The sequence below is a fragment of the Canis aureus genome, chromosome X (assembly GCF_053574225.1).
Source record: "Canis aureus isolate CA01 chromosome X, VMU_Caureus_v.1.0, whole genome shotgun sequence".
NCBI classification, from domain to species: domain Eukaryota; kingdom Metazoa; phylum Chordata; class Mammalia; order Carnivora; family Canidae; genus Canis; species Canis aureus.
Window position 1 is genome coordinate 49,649,475 of NC_135649.1, and position 13,742 is coordinate 49,663,216.

The following is a 13,742-nucleotide window of genomic DNA, read 5'->3' on the forward strand; positions in this document are numbered from 1 at the left end:
CTACTTGAGGTACTTTATTTTATTTTATTTTATTTTATTTATTTTATTTATTTTATTTTATTCATACAGACAGAGAGAGAGAGAGAGAAGCAGAGACACAGGCAGAGGGAGAAGCAGGCACAACACAGAGAGCCTGACGTGGGACTCAATCCCGGGTCTCCAGGATCACGCCCTGGGCTGCAGGCGGCACTAAACCGCTGTGCCACCGGGGCTGCCCCTATTTATTTTATTTTTTGATAGATTTTATTTTATTCATGAGAGACTCAAAGAGAGGCAGAGGGAGAAGCGGCCCTCGCAGGGAGCCTGATGTGGGACTTGATCCCAGGACACTGGGATCACATCCTAAACTGAAGGCAGATAGATGCTCAACCACTGAGCCACCCAGGCGTCCCATTGAGGTGAGGTTTTAGATAGGAAATGTAAAACTGAGGTCTTGACTGTCTTACATTTTTAAAAAAGTCTTTGTTTACAAAAACTATTCCCTGTGAAAGGATTACATTCCATATTACAAAATAGCATATGCTTAGCATTCTCCTGGAGATGGGACTATCTTGATTATATAGATTACATTAAGAAGTTGGGTAGGGAGACATAACAACCTGTACCTTCAGGGTATAATTAAAATTTGAGCTGAGATGGGGAAATTCTTTCCTTGGTTTTGAGTTTCTTTACACATCCATTAGTAGAACCTAGCTCTTCTCTGCCACACATCCACACAGTCCTTGAATCTGTTGGTAAGGGGAAGTCATTCACAGTTATGAAGTGGGCAAAAACTATCAGTTAAGATTCATAGTGACTCTTGGGTACATGTCTATATATATGTTTGGAGTTACTGCAGAAAGAATATTCTCCACTAAGACATTTGACAGTTCTGTCATTTGAAGTAAGGTAGAGGGATAAAACAGTTGAAAAATATTGGCTTTCCAAATGTAGAAGATCAGATTTTTTGGCTATTGGAATTAGTGAAGCAAATTTAAGGATAAACTGGGTGACGGGCACTGCGGAGGGCACTTGATGGGATGAGCACTGGGTGTTCTATGTTGGCAAATTGAATTTAAATAAGAACAAATGTAAAAAAAGACAAAAAAGAGTTTGCTTCTGTAAAAAAAAAAAAGGATAAACTATTTAAAGGATAATCCAAGCAGTTTTAAGTAGGTATATTTCACTACGATGGCCTAGAAGAGGCCGTATAGGTGGGTTGGTTTATTTATTTTTAAGGTTTCTTATTTTGGCTGGCCAGTTACAAAAGTCCCTTATAGCTAATGTGCTGAACTGTAAAATTCACCTCCACCTTAGATGTACCAGAGCATCCTGTGGGTTTTCTCACTTCCAGGCACCAGGTTACTTACTGCAAAGTAGCTCTGAACTCCACCTTGAGAAGCAGAGATCCACAGGTATATTTTCTGAACGTGTGGAAAACTTGGTAGTTTTGGCCTGTTCCTGTGGGGGGTTGGATTTATGTGGTAGGCATCAAACTTTTATGGAAAGAAATACCTAGTACAAGGTATAAATGCCATTTCTGTTTTCCCTCAGAGCTCACACAGGCTTCTTTGAGAAGATGTTTTTAACCTCCTGTCAGAATCCAAGTTGATACTTTGCCAGTGATGCGGCCAACAAAACTGATTAAATTATGACAGGCAAAGCAATGGATGCATTCTTTGTGAAACTGAGGAAACTTTGGTTCCTTTGGACTATACTGAGTGGGTTTTTGTATGTGTAAAAAAAAAGAAAACCTAACACAAGGTATAAATACCATTTCTGCCTTTCCTCACTGCATACATAAGATACATCAAGATTTTTTTTTTAAACTTTGCTGCCCTTTGAGGTTGACACTTGGCCTGTGATGTGGCAAACCAAACTTTTTTAATTCAAAAAGGGAAACAGAAGGCTGATATATCAGAAAAGAATACATACACTGAAACAGTTACTGGGAAATGAGACTCTCATTTTGAAGTCCTAGGTCTAAAACTTCACCCAGATTCCTTGCTAGAGAGAAGCCATTATGATTTAATTATGGCTTTTCTATTAGGTACCCTTACCCCATGGAGCTTAGTAGAATTAGGCACTTATAAGAGCACAGCAAATGCTAATGAAATAAATGAATGAGTGAGTGACTCTAATTATAATGGCTCTTTAATGTTCTGTGAGAAATAAGCTGTTGATCTAAATATCTCATTCCATATGAAACATGGTTTATGTAACAGAAACCACCTGCCAAGTCAGAAACCACTTAACCTCAGAAACTGCTGCTAACTTCCTTCTGGTCAAATCACTCTTTGCTGATTCTCTTTTTGGAATTCATTGCTACCTTTGATGCCACTAAAGATTCTTGTTTTTTGTTTTGACCTTGTAATATCCTGTTTTCCTTCCCTTTTACTGCTCTTTCCAGTCTACTTTACTGTTTTAATTTCCTTCTACTTTTCAAGTGTGGCTTCCCCCAAAGGCTTGCATTTGGCTTTATGCTCTTAGATTATGCTGACCTTGGATGAATTAAATGTAGATGATCATCAGGCCTAACCCCTAGCTCTCTGGCTGTATACTTTAGTTGTGTGTTGGTCATAGCACATTGCTTGTCTCCTCCTCCCTGTTCCAACACTTTTACAAAAGCTTAGCGTTCTGAACACTTCAAAAGTCATAAATTCCTCCTATAACATTGAGTCTGTGCCCAATAGGCCCTCATCTAATATTGACCGAACTGGCTCCTTCACCAGGAATAACAATTTGTGGGAACTGGGCGTTATACTATATGTTGGCAAATTGAATTTAAATAAGAACAAATGTAAAAAAAAAGACAAAGTTTACTTCTGTAAACTGTGTAGCTAGGTCAGTTGCTCTAAAGATTCATCATCATTGGCTCCCCCACATGCATTTATCAGGTGAATGTAAATTCTTTGGGCAAGACTGTCATACATGATCCAGTGGCGTTCTCATTACCAGGTCCTCAGAATTTTTATTTTAAAACTAAAGACAGGGATGCCTGAGTGGCTCAGTGGTTGTGTCTGCCTTCAGCTCAGGGCATGATCCTGCAGTTCTGGGGTCGAGTCCGTGTGGGGCTCCCTGCAGAGAGCCTGCTTCTCCATCTGCCTGTGTCTCTGCCTCTCCCTCTGTGTCTTTCATGAATAGATAAATAAAATCTTAAAAAAATAAAAGTAAAGACAACTGAAGTAGTAACTTGTAACGATTTCTCCCACAAGTTTCTCACCACCTCTTCTGGGAAAGGTGCCTAGTAGCAACATCCTCAAAACAAACCAAACTGTTCTCGAGCTTGCCTGGATATAGATAATCAGGTCACAAATGAGAGTCTACAGCACCTAGGTAGGCGATACAACCCCTCAGCATCATTGCCGGAAAGGAAGAGTAGCTACGTTGTGGACATAGGGAAATACACCTAGGGTATGGTATAAGAGATTTTGAGAGGTGAGGGACAGCATCCATACATCATCACCCTGTCATGTACTTCCTTAAGCAGAAAAATTAGCATATGAGAGAAGGTAGACAGTTTGCACAAAGTCTTTTTTTCTTCTACTCAGGGGAGGTTAAGAGAAATCATGTTTATTGACCACTTAGTAAATGCCAGACACTCTATAAGGTGCTGCAGTCGACTAAGCTGTGTGGGAAGGTGGTGCTATCCCATCTTTTCAGAAAAACCACAAAAAAGCTAAAGATTAGGTTAAATAACTTGCCCAAGATTACATAGCTAGTAGTAGATCTGGGATTTGAATTTCAAGCTGACTCTGAAGCCCCATGATTCTTTCATAGGATTTCTCTGTGTCTCAATAGCCAAAAGGCTCTGGGGATTATGTCACAGTAGCCTATAGCCAACGGAGTATGAAAAAACAAAGATTCTTCTTCAAGCATTTTTTAATTAGTCTTTACTGAATATGAAATTTTCAAAAAGAAAGCTTTCAGGGGCACCTGGGTGGCTTAACTCACATTGGGCTCCCAGTACGTATTTTTTAAAAAACCCTATTTTGAGGCGCCTGGGTGGCGTCATTAAGCATCTGCCTTCAACTTAGGTCATGATCTTGGTGGGCAACGGTCCTGGGATGGAGCCCCATGTCTAGCTCCCTGCTCAGCAGGGAGTCTTTCTGCTTCTCCATCTCCTTCTGCCCCTCCCCCTGCTCGTGATCTCTCTCCTGCCCTACTCTCTCTCAAATAAAGAAATAAGATATTTTTAAAAATCCTATTGTTACCCCCTGCCCCCACAACCTTATTAACCAAAGAAATGCTTACAAAGAGTCAATCACAGTGTAAACATTAACCCTGTCCATTTTCTTTTAAGCATCTTGTCACACAGTGAATGCTTCCCAAAGTTTACAAACGAATACTTCCTACTCCTCAACACTTAGCTGTTTTCATAACGCATTCCCTTGTTAATGTCTTTAAATATTGCATGGAAAACCACCCCAAAACCCAAACCTCGGCTACACAGACACACACAGATGCTTGAAGCAGAATCACTCTCATCCTGCAGGCACAAATCCAAACACGTGCTTTGTTGAATGAATTTGTGTGCACATGTGTACATGCATGCAGATCATCCATCCCCTACCGGATAACAGCGATTTCTGAGGCAGCCACTCCCTACGGTGTGCCCCAGGGCATCTCTGCTGTTCAGAGCTGCACACTGCTGCTCAGTGCAGTCTGGAATCCAGCCCAGTCACAGTCTGGCCCTGGCAGGGGAACAGGTAACACAGGCCCTTCTGTCATCAAGTCTTCCTCAGCCCCCATCGCTACCTTTCTTGGCCTCAACCTCATCCTGGGGCTCTGAAACTGGCAGAACGAAATATAACAGAAAATATGTCATGGTAATTATTGGAGAACTTGGCCTGAAATTTTACCCTGAAGAATTTAGAAAATAGCAAAGAAAAAGTTTAGGAAAACTTAAAAATGTAAAAATCTGACACATCAAAGATAATCAATGTTTTGATTTTAAAATGATGTTTCTTATCTACAAAATGAATGCATGAATTACAAAATGTATAAAAAATTCAGAGTTCAAAGTGGTATAAAGTAATAAATTTGTCTCGCTCTTCAGCCCACCCTCATTCCTGCTTCCCAGGGGAAATTACTGATGAAAAAAGTTCCTTGTGAATCCTTCTACATATTGCCATATTCAAGTATATCTGCCTATTTTTTTTCTCTCTCTCCCAAATGAAAACCATAGCTAAGATCATAGATTGTGGAGCTAGACCATCTGGGCATGGATCCCATCTTTGTTAATTATGGGCTGTGTGCTCTTTAGCAAGTTACCTCATCTCTCTATGCCTCGGTTTCTTAATTCATGAAAGAGGGATAAATATTGCCTACTTTATAGGGCTGTTATAAAGATTAAATGAGGTGCTACATGCTAAACACAACACAATGCATGGTGTATACTAGGTGTTATATATATGTTAGCTATAATTTAAAAAATAGCTTTGTTGCGATATATTTTGGATATCAGAAAGTCCCTCCATTTCAAGTATACAATTCAATGATTTAAACTTATTTTAGAACCTTTTTCATCCCCACAAGTGAGGTCCCTCATGCTCATTTATAGTTAATCTCTGTTCCTGCCCCTAACTCTAGGCAACCATTAATCTACTTTCTGCTTCCAGAGATTTGGCTTTTCTAGACAGTTAATATAAACGGAATCAGATCATATGTGGGCTCTTGTGCTTGGTTTCTTCTTTCACTTTATGAAATGTTTTGGAGCTTCATCCATGATACCAGTAGTTTATTGGTAAATGCTAAACAGCATTCCATTGTATGGATATACCATATTTGTTTCTCCATTTGCCAGTCTGTGGATATTTTGGTGCTTACAATTTTTGGCTATTCTGAATAATGTTGCAGTGAATATTTCTATGCAGGTCACTGTGTGGATAGACACGTGTTTCATTTCTCTTGAATAGGTACCTAGGAGTGGAATTGTTAGGTTGTATGGTAGTTTTATGGTTAACATCTTGGTGAACTGCCAAACTGTTTTCAAAGTGCCATTTTACATTCCCATTCAGCATCCAATAAAGGTTCCTGGTTCTCCATATTCTCACTGACGTTTGGAATTGTCTGCCTTACTTGCACTCACTCTATTGAGTACAAAATGGTATCTCATTGCGGTTTTAATTTACAATTCCCTAATGACTGATGATGTTAAGCACATTTTCATGTGCTTATTAGTCATTTGTAAATCTGGTGGAAAGTCTGTGTCTTTTGTCTATTTAAAAAGCTTGGTTATATATTTTTTATTAACTTATGAGAGTTCTTTGTGTATTCTAGATATGACCTTTATCATATATGTGCTTAGTAAATATTTTCTCCTAATTTTATCTTTATCTTTTTTTAAAAAAAGATTTTATATTTATTTATTTGAGAAAGAGAAATAGCATAAGCAGTGGAGAAGGAGAAGCAGGTGGGACATCAAGCAGGGAATCTGATGTAGGGCTCAGTCCCAGGATCCTGGGGTCATGATCCCAGCTGAAGGCAATCACTTAACCCACTGAGCCACCAGGTGCCCCTGTATTTTGTTATCTTTTTTTAAAAGATTTTATTTATTTATTCATGAGAGACACAGAGAGAGAGAGAGAGAGAGAGAGAGAAAGAGAGGCAGAGAGAGAGGCAGAGACACAGGCAGAGGGAGGAGCAGGCTCCATGCAGGGAGCCTGATGTAGGTCTAGATCCCAGGTCTCCAGGATCACGCCCTGGGCCAAAGGCAGTGCTAAACCCCTGAGCCACCAGGGTTGCCCTGTATTTTGTTATCTTAATGGTCTCTTTTGAAGTACAAAAATTTGGATTTTGACGAGGCCCAATTTTTCCATTTTTTTCTTTTATGGACCATGTTTTTGAGTCATATCCTTGCCTAACCTAAAGTCCCATAGATCATCTTATATTTACTTCTAAAAGTGTTATATGTTTCTAGCTCTTATATGTAAGTGTGAAAATTTTAGAGTAAATTTTTGTGATGGTGTGAGGTAAGGGTCTAAGATCATGTTTTTACATGTGCATATCCAGTCATCCCAGCACCATTTAGTGCACATGCTTTTCCCCAATGAATTGTCTTGATACCTTTGTCAAAAATTAGTTGAAGGGTCCCTGGATGGCTCAGTCGGTTAAGCATCTGCCTTCGGCTCAGGTCGTGATCCCAGGGTCCTGAGATCAAGCCCTGTCTCAGGCTCCCTGAACCGAGGGGAGCCTGCCTCTCTCTCTCTCTGTCTCATGAATAAATGAATAAAACCTTTTAAAAATTAGTTGACTTTAAGTATCAAGATTTGTTTCTTTTTTAAATTTTATTTATTTATTCATGAGAGACACACACAGAGAGAGAGGCAGAGACACAGGCAGAGGGAGAAGCAGGCTCCATGCAGGGAGCCCAATGTGGGACTCAATCCCGGGACTCCAGGATCACACCCTGAGCCAAAGGCAGATGCACAACTGCTGAGCCACCCAGGCATCCCTGTTGAATATTTTTATCATGAAAGGGTATTGTATTTTGTCAAATGCTTTTTCTGTGTTTAATAAGATTATAATGTGGTTTTTGTCTTTCTTTCTTTTTTTTAAAGATTTATTTATTTATGATAGAGAGAGAGAGAGAGAGAGGCAGAGATACAGGAGGAGGGAGAAGCAGGCTCCATGCTGGGAGCCTGACATGGGACTCGATCCCAGGACTCCAGGATTGTGCCCTGGGCCAAAGGCAAGCGCTAAACCGCTGCGCCACCCAGGGATCCCCTGTCTTTTTTTCAATTGGAATTATATCTTACTTCGATTGATTTTCATATATTGAACCAACCTTAAATACCACTTGGTCATGGTCTATAAACCTCTCTATATATTGCTCAGTTAGGTTTGCTGGATTTTGTTGATTTTTGTGCTTATATTCATAAGGAATACTGTAGCTGTAGCTTTCTTGTGATGTCTTTGTCTAGTTTGGATAATACTGGCTTCATAGAATTAGTTGTGAGGTATTCCATCCTATGAGTTTGTGAAAGGTTGGTATTAAATCTTCTTCAAATGTTTGATAGAATTAACCAGTGAAGCCATCTGAACCTGGGTTTTTCTTTGTGGAAAGTTTATTGATTACTGATTCAATCTCTTTACTTGTTATAAATCTGTTTATTTTTTTAAATATTTTATTTATTTATTCATGAGAGACACAGAAAGAGAGGCAGAGACATAGGCAGAGGGTCCCTGCGGGGACCCTGATACAGGACTTAATCCCAGGATCCCAGGATCAGGACCTGAGCCAAAGGCAGACACTCAACCACTGAGCAACCCAGGCATCCCTAGATTTCTATTTCTTTTTGAATTAGTTTTGGTAACTTGTGTCTTTCTAGAAATTTGTCTGTTTCATGTAGGTTATCTACTTTGATGCATACAATTGTCCATGACATTCCCTTGTAATACTTTTATTTCTTTAAGATTGGTAGTGATGTCTGCTCTTTCATTCTTGATTTTAGTAACGTACACTTGAAAAAATATGCATTCTACTGCTGTTAGGTGCAGTGTTCCATGGATTTCTGTTACACTGATTTGGTTGATAACATTGTTATCAATATTATCCACATTCTTGTTGATCTTCTGCCTAGTTTTTCTATCTATTGTTGAATGTGGGATATTAAAGTATCCAAATAATATTATTGCATCAGTTATGTCAACTTTATGTTCATGTATTTTCAGGTTCTTTTGTTAGTTGCATGTAATTTAAAAATTATCTCTTTCCACTGATTTAACCCTTTTATCATTATAAAATTTCCCTCTTTGATTCTAATAATTTTGTCTTGAAGGCCAATTTTTTGCTATTGATAATAGCCATTCCAGTCTTTTTTTGGTTACTGTTTGCATATATTTTTTACATATACTATTTATATATCTTTTCCTATCCTTTTATGTTTAACCTATTTGGGTCTTTATTTTTTTATTTTTATTTTTTAAAATTTTTTAAATTTATGATAGTCATACAGAGAGAGAGAGAGAGAGAGGCAGAGACATAGGCAGAGGGAGAAGCAGGCTCCATGCACCGGGAGCCTGACGTGGGATTCGATCCCGGGTCTCCAGGATCGCGCCTTGGGCCAAAGGCAGGCGCCAAACCACTGCGCCACCCAGGGATCTATTTGGGTCTTTAAATATAAGATGTGTCTCCTGTAGATAGAATATCTTTGAATCATGAAGACTCCTAACTCTGGGAAACGAACTAGGGGTGGTGGAAGGGGAGAAGGGCGGGGGGTGGGGCTTGACTGAGGGGGGCACTTGACGGGATGAGCACTGGGTGTTATTCTGTATGTTGGCAAATTGAACACCAATAAAAAATAAATTTATTATTAAAAAATATCTTTGAATCATGTTTGATTTTATCCGTTTCGTCAATTTCTGTCTTTTAATTAGGGAATTTATTCCATTTACTTTTAATTTAATTACCAATACAGAAGGACTAACTTCTGCCATTTTGTTATTTGTTTTCTGTATGTCTTATATCTTTTTGTACCTTTGGTCTGCCATTACTTCTTTCTTTTGTGATAAATAGATATTTTCAAGTATAACATTTAAATTACTTTGTTATTTCTTTTACTATATATTTTTCAAGTTTTTTTTTTTTTTTGTCACAGCCCTGGAGATTACAATGATCATTTTAAAACAATCTAGTTCAAATTAAAATCTGGTTCAGACTATACAGAATCTTTGCTCCAATATATCTCCATTCTGTCTCCATTCCTTCGAGCTATTATTGTTATAGAAATTACTCTTTCATACATTTTTAGTTCCATCAACACAGTTTTATAATTATTTCTTTATGAAATTGTATTTTAAATAAGGTAGGAGAGGACAAAAGTTACAAAAAATACATTATACTATCTTTTTTATTGAAGTATTGTTGACGCACAATGTTACATTAGTTTCGGGTATACTATTTTTTATATTAATCTACATAGTTACCTTTATTGGTGCTTTTTATTTCCTTGTGTGGGTTTAAGTAACTGCCTAGTCCTTTAATTTCAGACTGAAGGATACTCATGAGTATTTCTTGTATGGCAGGTCGGCTAGTAAAAAATTCTTCACTTTTTGTTCATCTGGAAATGTATTCATCTTTCTTTTATTTTTGAAGAATAGTTTTGTCAAATACAGAGTTCCTGGTTGGCAATATTTTCCTTTTAATATTTTTAATAGGTGCTTCCACTGCATTCTGGCTTCCATGGTTTCTGTTCAGAAATCCACTGTTAATCTCACAAAGATCCTTGTGCATGATGAGTTGCTTCTCTCCTGCTGCTTTCAAAATCTTTTTGTCTTTGTCTTTCAACAGTCTGACTACAATGTGTCTGGTTGTATATATCTTTGGCTTTATCTTACTTGGAATTTGTTGGGCTTTTTGGATGTATAGATTAAAGCTTTTTCTGGAATGTGGGGAGTTTTAGGGTCATTATTTTTTTAATATTCTTTCTGCCCCCTCTCCTGCCCCCCCATCTTTCTGGAACTTTCTTTATATGTATGTGGGTATGCTTGATGGTGTCCCATAAGTCTGTGAGTCTCTGTTTATTTTTCTTCATTCTTTTTACTTTGTTACTCAGATAAGCTAATCTTAATTAATCTATTTTTGGATTCTCTTGATTCTTTCTTCTGTTATCTCAAATCTTCTATAGTAAATTTTTCATTTCAATTACTGTATTTTTCAACTCCAGAATTTCTATTTAGATCTTTAAAAAAAATCTTTTCATTGATATTCTGTATATGCTGTGGTGTCATTGTCATACTTTTTCTTTAGTTCTTTAGACACGGCTTTCCTTAGTTCTTTACCATATTTATAAAAAGCTCATTTGAAGTCTTTGTCTAGTAAGTTCAACGTCTTAGCTTCCTTAGTGATAGTTTCTATTGAAAGTTCCCCCCCCCCTCCGAATATGGGCCACATTTTCCTATTTCTTTGAGTCTTATAATTTTTGTTGAAAACGGGGCATTTTAGGTAGTGTAATTTGGCAACTATTGATCACATCCTCCTCCTCCCCAGTTTGTTGTTGTTACTATTTTCTTTGTTATTACGGTTACTTTTTGTTTAGTAACTTTTCTGGACTACTTCTATTGTATTGCCTGTAGTATGTGACCATGAAAGTCTCCACACTTTCATGGTAATTAGATAATGGTTCATCAGATATTTCCTTCAATGACTTGAATCAATAATTCTTCCATCCTTTGCCTAGGAGGATGATGGGGTTGGGGTTCTGTGTTCTTTGGGGCATGCCTTCAACACTCAGGCAGTTTACAACTCTGTCTTAACTTTCGCTTTGCTTCGAGACTTAAGGTCAGCCAGAGATGAGAGATTCATGTCTTTGCAGGTCTTTCCTGGGCATGTGCACAGCCCTGTACATACATGCAGCCTTTTACTTGCCCAGGAATATATCAGAGCTCTTTAAAGGCCACTATGGACATCCCATTCTCTAGATATTTAAAGTTTTTGGTTAGGCTCTTGCTTGCCCAAAATGCTATAGTTGCTTCAAGCAACTGTGGTGTTAGAATGCTATCATTTTCAATAAATGCTCTACAGATAAAGCTTTTCTCATAGAGCAAGCTCCAAGCCAGGTCCAATAATGAAAACACTCTACGAATGGGGCTTTCTAGGGAAGTAAGATAGGTTAGTGACAGTGTTCTGGAGATGGGACTTTTTGAGGAGCTCCAAATCCAGTCTGCTCCCTCTGGTGGCTGAAATGCTGCTGCTGTTGTTTTCTTTACAGTTACTAAGGTTATGAGTCTGCTGTTTTTCAAGGCAATTACGTAACTGGGGAGAGGGACATGGGAGTAGACTGAGTTTAAAATGCCATAAAGTGTTCTTAATAGAGATTAAATAGTTTTTCCTGATGCTACTCAGATTGTTTCAGGCTTTGATGACTTTCCATATTTATGAAAAAGTTGGTTTTTAATATCTTGCCAATATTTTCATTGCTTTAATGGAAGACTAGATTTACAGAAGTCCTTACCCTGCCATTCCAGAAGTCCTGCCTGGTTAGCTATTATTTTTATTATACAAGCTACTCCTTAGCTTACTTTTCCCAATTTAACAACACCTCTTGGAGATTTTTCTATATCAGGTCATGGAAAATTTTTTTTTTGTATTGTTCCAGAGTAGTAATGTGACATAATTTATTTAACCATGCCTTACCACCGAATCATTGAGTTTCTTTTCCAGCACAATCAATGTAATAATACCCTTTTGAATGATCTTTTATATATATTGCAAGTATATATCTTTAATTTAAATTCCCAGCTGGAGTATAGCTATTCAAAGAGTATGTTCAGTTCTAATTTTGATGGATATTGCCTAATTGCCCTCAAAATAGCCACACTAATTACACTCTCTTTACTACTATGTCAAAGTGCCTTTTTTTTCACATAGACTTCTCAACACTGAGAATCTTAATTTTTGCTAATTCAGTATTCAGAGAATGATATTTTCATTCCATTGATTCACTTATTTATTTCTTACTTGGTTTTAATGCTATAAATATGATTAAGCAGGTTAGTATAAGCTGACTCTCTGATTACCTCACATATAGAATTTGAGAGGTCCTCTGGATTAGGGCTTTATTATAATAAGGAAGAGGAGAAGAAAAAGCAGTTGCAGATGTAGTGGCATCACAGAGTATATCTTTTTATAAAAGTGACCTTTGCAATTGTTTACAAAAGAAGTCTGGGGATAAAGCCATCAATAAAAATCTGCTGTCATACCATTGTTTAATGAATTTCGATAACTTCACACTGTTAAGACTCATGGTGATTGTTGGAAAAAATGGAGTCTTACGCTCTGGAATCTGGTATGATGATGACTCAGGATAATGAATACAGTTTCTTATAAATTGCTTGGGCCCTGGTAAGCTCTAAGTTCTAGTTACCCACTGGTGACTTAATTTTTTAAAGATTTTATTTATTTACTTATGAGAGACACACAGAGAGAGGCAGAGACAAATGCAGAGGGAGAAGCAGGCTCCCTGTGGGGAGCCTGATGCGGGACTTGATCCCAGGATCCTGGGATCACAACCTGAGCCAAAGACACACACTCAATCACTGAGCCACCCAGGTGCCCCATGGTGACTTCCTTCTTTTTACAGTTGCAACTAGAAAGAATTGCACATGCTTTAATCTCACAAATAGGTTTTACAGAGCATTAGAAGAATACTATTATATCCAGGTTCCTTTAAAAGTATTTTATGAAAACAAAAATAAAAATAAATAAAAGTATTTTATGAGAGGGGTATAGAGAAGGAAATAGTGATGTTTGGTTAAGAAAGACAGGGGAGAAAAATCAAAGGCCTGCATTTGAAGACTTGATACACCTAAGTGCCAGGTAAAGTTCAGAGAGAGATTTATTATGATAACTGTAAAGAAAACATATCTCTTGTCTAGGCTGATGTCTTCAATTATGTTTGTTATCTTTTAGGCATTAGCATGCTTTCCAAAAGCCATGCCAAGTCTGCTTTAATACACAGCTTGTTATTTTACATCTTCCATATATGACCATTCCCAGGTTATAGATACTGAACTATTCAAATCAGGCCAGTATGTAGAGGAACTGAGTGGAGAGCATGCAGGCATTAGGGGTGCAGAGGATATGTTTTATTATGTATTACCATCGACTCTGTAGTGACCTTGGAAATTTTGCTTAATGTCTCAGCTTGCAAATCTCTTATGTAAGGTGATGAATTAGCTGGGAATATGAAAATTTTATAAAATTATTATAGTGAGTGTTATCATGATCACATACTGAGTTGAATTTGATCAAGTAAGCA